Source organism: Poecilia latipinna, unplaced genomic scaffold (genome assembly GCF_001443285.1).
Source record: "Poecilia latipinna isolate Pla-1442-1.1 unplaced genomic scaffold, P_latipinna-1.0 Scaffold4017, whole genome shotgun sequence".
NCBI lineage: Eukaryota > Metazoa > Chordata > Actinopteri > Cyprinodontiformes > Poeciliidae > Poecilia > Poecilia latipinna.
The window spans coordinates 9,667-18,517 of NW_015116633.1; the positions used below are offsets into that span (position 1 = coordinate 9,667).

An 8,851-nucleotide genomic window follows, 5' to 3' on the forward strand; every position below is an offset into this window, starting at 1 on the left:
ACTTTAAGAAAATATTTTCTCTGAAGCTGCAAGGATTAACAGTTTTTTTCCTTTCAGCTGTTTAAGTGTAAGTTTTAATACTTGATTCTGCTTTGAGATTGCACTCAAGATAAATTTTAAATTAAAGATTTAATATGTACAGAACTTGATAAATGGCAGAATGTTTTGCTATGGCCAGTCTTGCCATAAAAGTGTCGCTGGGACAAAGGAATGAGACAGATAAGACTAACAGGAAATGAGAGCCTAACTAACTTGCCTTACATTAACTTCAATTACTAAGGGGTAAAAGCAACGTCTTTTGTGAGTCTGACCTGAGGCTTTTGCAATAAAGCATAATTTGTAGGATGGATGAGGAAAAGAAATTCCTCCAAGCTCCCTTTTAAGGGGAGGAAACCTTGGGAAGGACCCTTACACAGAAAGCCTTTGAGCCCGAGGGAAGCAGAGAGAGAGAGGGAAGAAAAGCAGTGAGGTGGAAAAGCATACACTGAGCATGTTAGGGGAAGGATGTGTAATAAATAAATAAAAAATAAGATGAAAGACAAGGTATATATTGTAGTAATTATAAAACATGCTTTTGTGAATCTGAATGTGCGTATATATATATATATATATATATATATATATATATATATATATATACGCACATACACACACACACACATATATATATATATGGAGTTCTGCGGGGCAGATATGTGGATGAACAGGTGGGGAAAAGTCAAAGTTAGCGAAGGGGAAGCAGCAGGCCACATCATCAGTGCTGCAGGTCTTCTCATCAAGAATGCATCTCTAGTCCCAGAGAATCCGCGCTGAGGCGCACAGATAAACAGAGAGGATGGAATAAGGTTTAATAAAATACAGGTAAATGGCCTGAGCAATCTGTTGAGAAAGTGCTCGAGAAAAAAAAAAAGAAAAGAAAAAAAACATTAAAAGCAAGTGAGTGGACCTTGACTTGGTAGATTTAAAGAAGAAAAAATGAGCCATGAAGGAAATGAGCAATTACTTCCACTGTCTTTACTTCTTTTTTCAATGTTCCATTGTTAAGTTGTGTTGTTCTTTTGTTCGGTACATGATGCACTGTGTTCACAAAAACTGAGACTATTTTTTAGCTGCTCTTTAAGACACCAGGTCAGTTGGACCCCACAGCTTTTTACTCTGTCCCCAGTCTGGTCGCGTGTGCTTTTTGTAAGGTTTATTTTTTGTGTGTCGAAAACGACTACTTTAATAGCCAAACTTGCTGTTAAATTAAAGATTATGGGATGTACGTCATATTTTTCCTCTGACTACATTTTTGAAACCAGGTTTACACAACTGCAAAACACAGTATAAAAGCACATATTCAAAAAGGTTGGAATGAAACACAGCTTAACGTAATGTATATCTCATGGTAGAGCAGCTAGTGGAATATATATGGATATATGTGGCCACTAATTATAAAGGTTTAAAAATATCCAAGCAGAAAAATATTCAAATGTCAAGTTTGTGCTGAATTGCGGTACCTAAATACGACTTCCTAATATTTTCCTCCCGTATGCAGTAAAATGTGGTGTATATGGGTTATGAACCCGATACTGTAAGGTAATGGTTCTTTTGGATCTCTGAACAGAACAAAATCCCATCAACTGTCAAATTTACCCACAGAACCAAACTAATTACAAGTTATAAACCCAGAGAGGTTCTTCCATGGTGTAATTACATTATGCTACAGTTCTTCAAAGGGAACAATGAAAGCATTTTACTATTTCCATAAAAAGAACTCAAAATAAGGGCACAGAGATTAGGTCACATATGTAGAGGCACTAACGAGTGTCAGAGGGTCACAATGTGGAGGTGGATTTGTTCGACGTATTCACTTAAGAATAAAAGAAAGTAACAGGACCACATCACTCCTGACGACTAGATGTTGGGTTTGAATTATTTTCTCCACTGTTCCATCAACTTACCTTTTTTTGTTCTGGTCTTATTGTGTTAAGTTTTACTGTGGAGAAATTTATCGTATCGTTTGCCATTTATCGTGATAAATTTCTTCCAAATTCCAAATCGTGATTGAACAACAACACAACTGTCCACACTGTCAGGTTTGCTATTATTATTTACAATTTTCTCCACTCCCTGTTCAATAAGAGTATCAATAAATTTGAAAATGTGATGAAATGAAGTTACTGTGTGAAGTTTGGTGATACAAATCAGACTATGTTATGTGACTGGTGTCCTAAAGAAGCCAATTACAAGAGGGAATGTTTTCAAAGATCAATATTTGTGTTTTGTGGGGCTATGATTGCTGTGTCATACAATAACAGTCATACAGTTACCTAAAAAAGAAGCAATACATACAAAATATAACAAAACAACATATCACCCACCTCTAATGGAGACCATCTTTTTCAGTATCGGGGGTTTGCTGGAAGATACATTGTCCCAGACGTTGTGATAGTTATATTGATATTATTATTGTTCTTTTGAGAACATTTTCAAGTAATATAACGGTAATGGCATAATAACATGTTATCAAAAATCAATAAACTTTAAATTCTAATGAACATTTAACACTGGAACTGGAAGACATTTTAGATATCCAAAATACATAAACAAAACAACAGAAGCAACAAATAAAATGAATTATGAAGAAAGAAAAGAGAAAAACGATAAATTATTGAGATCTTGTTAAATATTGTTATTGCAATAGGTCTATTTGTGTCATTTAGCAACTCTGTCAAAGCCAAATACATATAAATACCGACATATTTAAATAAAGCTACTTGCTGTGGCTGGTGTTGTCTTAGAAACCTATGCTATGACGCATTGCTGCGTTTTTTTGTTTTTCACATGTTTCAGCTCACCTCCTGCAGAATCACCTGAGTGATGAGCTGCTGCTTCTCAACTCCGTTTCCAGCAGCTGAGACGATGCTCAGAAGTCACTGTATGATTGTTTCTGTCCGGAATAACAAGGAAGGTCAACAGTTAATTTAGCATTTCAAATTACTTAAATAATACGTCGACACGTCAAACAAAAGGCTTCTGTTTAGTTGACAGTAGCCAATATATTTAACAGCTCTGTTGCAGATGTACAACGTGCAACAATTTTGTAACATCAGCTAATTAGTTAATTTTCCAGATCAATTCCAGGATTTTAGGTAAAAGCAAAGTTTAGCTCAAACTATTAGCTACCGAAGTTTCTAACCTGTTAAAACTACAAATTTTACAACATTTCCAGACAAACTATTAAAGTGAACTGTTAATTTGTGCATGTCTAATGCCACTGTATCTGTGGAGCATGCTTATTACTAAGATAAATTTAGAAAACTTACTAACCAAACTGCGACTCAGCCGCGTTAGCTGGTTGCATCCATGCATTAGCGATGGATTAGGTGGATTTAGTTAAATCCTACAGGATGTTCAGGGCCTTAGAGATTTTATTTATCCATCCCCTGACTTATACTTTTCAATAACCTTTTCTCTGATTCGCTTTGAGTCTTCTTTTGTCTTCATGCTATAGTGGTAGCCAGGAATACTGATTTACCAGTGAATGGACCTTCCAGACACTTCCAGCTACAATCACTTGAGACACAGCTACTCTGCTCAGATGATCTCCTTTCTATCACCAACTGGCTTTTAAATAAGGTCAGTTCACTTTAAGAGGATGACTATTTATGCAATCACTTATTTTATGCTACATATTTCTATTAAATTGTCATTATTTTGTACAAATGACACTGAAGGTGATTATGGTTGGTTTGTTAAAACAATGAAAAAGATTAAACATTGAAGGAGGTGTGCACATTTTTAGTCTGTAAATGAAGCACTTTATAGGTAAGCTAGAAAATTGTAATTATTTTGCAACTTTTCAACAGTGGAACTAAAATGATTTTAAAAAATTAACAAAAAACAAACAACACGTGAAGGTAAATTACGATCAGAACATGTTTTTAAAAGCAAAGAATTAAGTGACAGTAAAAACTTTTAAAAGCCTGAGAAATAGTGGAAACTGCAAAAAAAAAAAACAAGTTGTACAAATGGAACAGCAATCCAAAAAATAAAAAAATATTTTTTAATGAGGTAAAAAGCTGCTTTCAAACGACAGCTTTCAAAGAAAAAAAGAAATGAAACTCTTAGTCTCCAATTTAAGTGCCTGAAACTCTGGAAAGCACATTTAAGCCTGCTGTCTGGAGGTGGAGTTCTTTAGGATAATAGCGAGAAGTAATTACCTCTTTCAGGCACGATGGACCCAGTTATTGCATGACTTTATGTGGAATTAGGGCTGTTCGATTGCTTTTCTGTATCTGCTTCACCCTTTTTCAGTGTCTGCAGGGGGCTTGTAAGGGGCAGGTTTGCAATGCTGTTGATCAGCGGAAATATTTCTATGGCACTTTTACAGCACTTAATTAACATAATATTACAGGAGTCAAAATGGCAACGGACGAGCCAGAGAGATCATCATATTCTGATACAGCTCTTATTGTCTCAATGCAGCAAAGATATGAAACTCTATAAGCTTAGAGGAAGATTTGTGTTACTGCAAAATAAGAGCTTTGAAACCACTGAAGCTGCGTCTCCATTACAAATGTGCACAAAACTTTGTCAATATTCCACCAATGACAAACCCCCCACACCATTTTGCACTTGCGGTGTTTCCATTAAATACGAAATGCAATTAAATCACATGTCAATAAGTTTGTTCAAGTCATTAGAAAACATGCCACACCGTCATCCTACCAACTACTTCCTGTCGTCTTCTTCTTCGTGGGTTTGCAACATCCGGTTGTTGACCATGTGATGTGATAAAAGTGTTTCCATTGCTGTTTGTGAAATAAACCAATTTCTATACAGTCAAAAAAGGAAGGAAAAAAAAACACCTCCTCCTAGTCCCAAACTTTTTATTGAAAAGCACTGTTATTTAATTTGTACAGATGTAGGACTGTATTGTGTATCACTTACAGATCTGATTTATAGAATATTAAAGCTGATCATTTTTCATTCTGCAAGGGAAGACAAATTGCAACTTTAACAGTATTTTACAATATTTTTTCTAAGCCGCTTTTTGAGTTTAACAGCCTACTTTCCCAGGTTTGCATGAATACGGTGCATCAAAAATAATAGAACCCAGTGCCACTGTTCAGATAAAAAAAAAACCACATTCTTGTTTTATTTATTAAGGACTATTATTAAGTCAAAATAACAGCAAGCCAACCAAAAGCTTATCTTAATTCATGGCACTAATAAGAAGATAAATGTGCCTTAGAGGTGGAAAGATGTTGAGAATGAAACTGCAGGAAGCAAATAATTGATTAACTGTGAAACAGCTTGAATTTCAAACCTCATTTATAAATTGTTAATCTCTAAATAAGGTTTGTGCATACAAAAAAAGTCACAATTTAAAATTGGTAAACAAAAGTAAAACAATCCAAGTTACTCCAGTTCATTGTCTGTCCATCAGAATTAAGCCTGGAATCAAAACCACCCTGCGAGAATCCACAATCTCTTGTTCCTAATGAGGTTCGTCTCTTCCAAGCTATCCTGAGATGTCTGCTTGACGCAGACATTAATTAATTCAAAGAGTTTGACACAGTCTGATGATTCTCTTGCTGTTGCTATCTGTAAATAAACTGGAGAGGAAAGACAGAGTACATTTTACTTTGACTGTGTCATTTTGCCTCTTCCTGCGCTTTTATTTTGTTGATCTTAAACAGCAGAAACTGTAACTCTGATTGGAGAAACTGAACATCAGGTATGAGTCAGCAGCATACAACCTGCCGTGGTTTCTCTTGAAAAGCAACCAGCGAGAACTATTCTACAGCTCAATGTGTGTCAAAAATAATATTCAGTTGTGAAAATGGTTTAATTGGTTTTAAAAACCAACCAACCACGTCCTTTGTGTTCTAATATTGTCTCGCTTTGTTTGCAGCTTCACTGCTGCAAACAGAGTAAGCAGGTTGACTAACGCTGCAGAACTGTGAAAATCATCTGACTGACTGAAAAACATGTCTTGGCCTTGTTGAACTTCGCCAAAGAACTGGACCTCGAGAACAAGCGAAGCGAAGAACTGTTAACGTATTCATATGGATACATTTATTGAACCAATGTGATACATTTTGACTTAAGACTTTGTATTGATTTCTCGTGAACTCTTCTATGATCATAAACGTCAGGCTAGCAGCTGTGTGAACACTGCATTTCATTGCATGTCATATCTGTTTATGGAAAAGTCACACAAGATTGGCTTCAGTATTTATGTTCTTGTTTGCCTGACTAGATATATTTTATATATACATATGAAGAACAAGTAAGAAAAGTGGATGAGCACTTACTGAAGGTCAATTGGAAACATCAATACACTTTACCATTGCCTGGCATGGTTTGATGCTCCATCAATGCATCTTTTCAAGAACTTAGAAATACAGTTTGGTCCAGTTTTGGGTAAAGATCTGGATACCCAGAATAACCTGGAATCAGAGCCGTTCAGATTATAACCCTGGATCTGATCTGGTCTTGTTAATCAAATGGCTTTTCTGCTGGCTGTTGCGTGACTTGTGTGATGTGAAAAAATTTTAGTTTTGCAAAATAAATAAATTTACATACAGCCGAAATACCACTTAATCCTAACGCAAAAAAGTTTTATCAGCAAATCACATCGTACTAACTGAACTGTCACTCGCTGTGATTCTTGCCTGTAAGTTTGGCGGATGGAGAACTGCTGGTGAAGACTTACTGGAGGTGTTTTTTTAAGAAAGAACTCCCACTGCCTCCTTTCAAAGAACAGCATGCAGTCTTCTCTTTCAGCAATGGCTCTTAAAGCTTCTCTTTAAGAGCAGAAGTGTGTAATAGACTACCTCCCCGGCTCTCGCCAACAAAGACAGCTTACTTGAATCTAAGAGAGCAAACAAGAAAAGAGAATACAGATGATAATGAAAGTCCTGAGCTATTTCCTAACGTATTTAAGAAGCATTAATCAAATCAAATTGTATATTTTTCTTGAGATTCTGAACAGAGTCCTCGGTGCTATACAAAGACAACTGCAGAGAGACATTTAAGTGCTTTAAAGGTCTTTGGGACAATTACAAGGAATAATTACCTCATTCAGACATGATGGGGACAGTTAATTCATTGCATTGTCTGAAATTAGGATTGTTCAATTACTCTTGTGTACCTTGGCAATGTAGGTTGACAATGTTATTGATCAGCTCAAAGCAGTATTTCAGGAACGGGGCAAGAAGAACTTAGAGAAAATCCATGATCCAAAATTCCAAAAATAAAAAGAATAATTTTTTTCTTGAGCGCAAAGAAAACTGTCTCTGTTACTTCAGCAATGAGTTAGTTTCCTGCCTACAGGTCGTCTAAAACAAAGCTGCTTATGATCTTTTCTCACATTGCCCTGGATCTCATGCCTTCACTGACTGAAGGTCCAATTCAGAGATTAGCACAGAATCCTCCTCATTCAGCAGGGAAACGCTGTCAAGAGTCATAAGGAAGCAGCATCCTGCAGTCAACAAGCCTGTACCGCAAGACATTCCCATCATAAACCCACAAGGAGCTACAAAGGGTTTGCAGAAAATTTAGTTCCTTCCTCCTGATAGAACTGCTTTAACCAAGTCAGGTCTACAAAAACACCAATTACCTTGGCTCCTACCTAGATCAATAATCTAGTAACTCCATGCGCTCCCTCTACACCTCCAAGGTCCTACTGATTTTTCCTTAATCTTATAGACAGAGATGGTGGCTTCACAGGCTTCCTCTGAACAAAGGGAAGGCCTGATAAACCTTGTGCAACATATAGAACCACCATCTGCCTTGGAATGTGAGATATATATATATATATACACACACCTTTTTCAAATCAATAGCCATATGCAGTCTGATGCAGATGTTTGATAATGCTCAACATTCTCCGGGTTGGTTTCTCTAACAACCAAAAAGGCAAGGCAGCATCACAGAATATGGCCATAAGAAGAATCACGAGTCTACTTCTGCATGTTGCCAGTGTGAAATATGACAGAAACTATTCTTAGAGATACATTTGATGTGATTAGCTACAAGCCCTGAGAACTGATACCATGATGTCACTTTGTTTTTGCATTTTTAATATACTTATATTAAAAACATGACAAAAGCACATAGAAATAAAAATGTACAATTTAATCTACATGACCCACTTTTACTGAACAGAATTTTATTAAAATCTTTTTCAGTAGCCTTATTTATCTTTCTAAGTGAAATGACAGAACTTGTCTTCTACTTGCAACAAAAAGTAGAAGACAGAATTTGTTGATATGTTGTATCTCATATCTACAACTATGAGATACATTTGAATTATTTATTCATTTTATTTTATTTTATCTAAGAGCTACATTAGACATAGATGACTTAGCAGGGGAGGTATAGCACTAATTAGCTGCTCTGTTTAGGCTAAATTTAGGCAAAAGGAGATTAAACTTTTGGGTCTGAGGTTTAAGAGGCACACGAAACTCCTTTTGTTTGTTACCTGACTGGTTCGTTCACCTGGCCAGGGCTGCACCCGACGGCGGAGGAAAGGAGAGAACAGAAAAGACAAGGTGTTCACATGCTGCATGCACCGCCTCTGAGCCCACCTGTTGGCCTCGCGCGCAGCCATCTTGATGTTGAGAGAGGCTCGCGGCGGGCGGGCCACGTCCTGTTTGCGCGCGCGAGAGAGAGTGTGTAAGGGCGCGCGGTTCCTGGAGCTCACGCTGCCCAAAACGAGAAACCGCCAGGGGCAGCAGCCCATGACGCCGCCCATATCAGAAACCTCTACCCGGAGCGTCATTATTTGTGTGTTTAAACAAAGAAGTAAAACATTTCCGGTGTTTTCATGTCGTCCAGCTCCAACATGCTAAAAATG

The 8,851-nt window shown here is 36.9% G+C and overlaps 1 long non-coding RNA gene across 1 annotated transcript in view; it reads right to left on the minus strand.

The window, feature by feature from the left end:
• The window catches only part of LOC106942062 (uncharacterized), a 16,959-nt gene extending 8,310 nt beyond the window's left edge, over positions 1-8,649 (minus strand). The window contains exons 1-3 of the long non-coding RNA XR_001423535.1: positions 8,477-8,649; positions 6,707-6,865; positions 2,841-2,932 (exon numbers count right to left, since the gene is read on the minus strand). This is a non-coding gene — a long non-coding RNA (uncharacterized LOC106942062). The remainder of the gene's footprint in view (positions 1-2,840; positions 2,933-6,706; positions 6,866-8,476) is intronic.
• Between the last annotated feature and the right edge of the window lie 202 nt (positions 8,650-8,851).